Source organism: Gavialis gangeticus, unplaced genomic scaffold (genome assembly GCF_001723915.1).
Source record: "Gavialis gangeticus isolate Ggan-Ray unplaced genomic scaffold, GavGan_comp1, whole genome shotgun sequence".
Classification (NCBI taxonomy): Eukaryota; Metazoa; Chordata; order Crocodylia; family Gavialidae; genus Gavialis; species Gavialis gangeticus.
In genome coordinates, this window is record NW_017728992.1 from 10,310,268 (window position 1) to 10,311,893 (window position 1,626).

The window sequence follows — 1,626 nt, forward strand, 5'->3', positions numbered from 1 at the left end:
CCTGGGGCAGGTGGCGGTGCTGTGAAGGCAGGGAGGGCTACAGCCACCCCAAATTTTGCTGCATCTCCCCACCACAGCACTGCTGCTACCCACCCTCAGTGCAGCCCAGCCCCACCCCCTTCCAGGAAAAGCCCAGTGTTAGCCCCAGCCCATAAAAGCAGCCTGCCTTTGCCCCGCGCACTGATCCAGGGGACACATGCCCCTCTACGCCTTCCCGGGGTGAGTGCAGCAGCAGGAATCGCCTTCCCTCTGCACCCACAGATGAGTTGTGGCTCCATCCTGTGCCATGCTTTGGCTGGGCAGCGCCTTCCCCAGCCTCAGCACCAGTCCCATTCCCTCCCTCATCATGGGGGCCTCAGTCTGCCTTCCCTGCTTTCATCCCCCCTCACCCCTTCCCTCTCAACTGACTTACCAGCCGGATGCCACTCTCCATGCTGCCAGGCTGCATATCAGCAATTGCATCAGTATCAGCTGATATGGCTCATTAAAAATCAGCCATCGGTATCAGCCCAAAAAGTCTCTATTGGTGCACCCCTATCAATTATCACTGTTAATGACCTCTTTTATTTTGCTACTTAATTTATGAAAATGGTCAATAATAATTGTCCAGTGTATTGTTTTCTCAGTGCTTAGTGCAGTAGAGCTCTGATTTTGGTGAGGGCATTCATAGAGTTATAAACAAGCCGGGCTGGGAGGACTTTGGCAGGTCATCCAGTCCAACACCTTGCTCAAGCTGGAATGTTGTCTGTCTAAATAACCCTAGGGATTTTTTCTCTGAACAGATGCTAACATAATAAAAATACTAAAATAATGCAACGTTTCTGAGTGTCTGTAGCAAGGGGAGCCCTGCCAATCTTTTTGCCAGATCATTCTTAAAACCTACCTTGTTGATGATATTTGATGAGACCTCTAACTTTTCCTTAGGCCACCAGCAAGAGTTGGCAGTCAGGCAGTCCAGGAAAATGCTACCACTGTAGATCAAATTAGTTTAAGGCCGTATGAAAACAGGGATATACCAGATTAAGCATCACAAATTCTGCTGAATTAGTGGCATCCTAATAAACCCTAACTGCTCCCCTCCCCTCCAAAGGAAGACATCAAGCCAAAACATAAAACCACAGAGCCAGGATATAAGCAGGAACGCACAGGACAAAAATAAGGAGCCATCCAGGTTCTAGCAAGGATTGAACACTAATACCGAGCCTGTTCCTTAAAAATGTTACTGTTACAAGAATGCAGTGAGGTTCAAAAGAGCCAGAAGAGCCATGGCCAAACCAACCACTTGACTCAGATCCTGTTTGTTTCCTCCTAGTGATCAGTGTTGGGGCTAGTCTTTCATGCATGGGTTAAAATTTAGAGTCACTCGTTAGATAAATGTGTGCTTATTTCCCAAAATAGCACTGAATTAACTGAAACGTGCATTTCTATACAAAACATCTTTTCACATCCCATGCCAGTTTCTTGCTTGAGGCATTCTTTGTGCATTTCTCCCGTTATTAGAAAAGTCAAATCTAGTTTTAAATTCTTTTATATTTATCCACTAGGTGGAGTAAGAGTCATTTAGTTCAACATTAGGAGGTGTAGGCTATGCTGAAGTCTGTTGGTTACTGCTCATTGTTTCATTAG

General features: G+C 46.2%; 1 protein-coding gene across 6 annotated transcripts in view; it reads left to right on the forward strand.

Annotated features, from left to right (window-relative positions):
* The window catches only part of ZPBP (zona pellucida binding protein), a 58,171-nt gene that overhangs the window by 53,978 nt on the left and 2,567 nt on the right, over positions 1-1,626 (forward strand). The gene's annotated exons all lie outside the window — the stretch shown is intronic.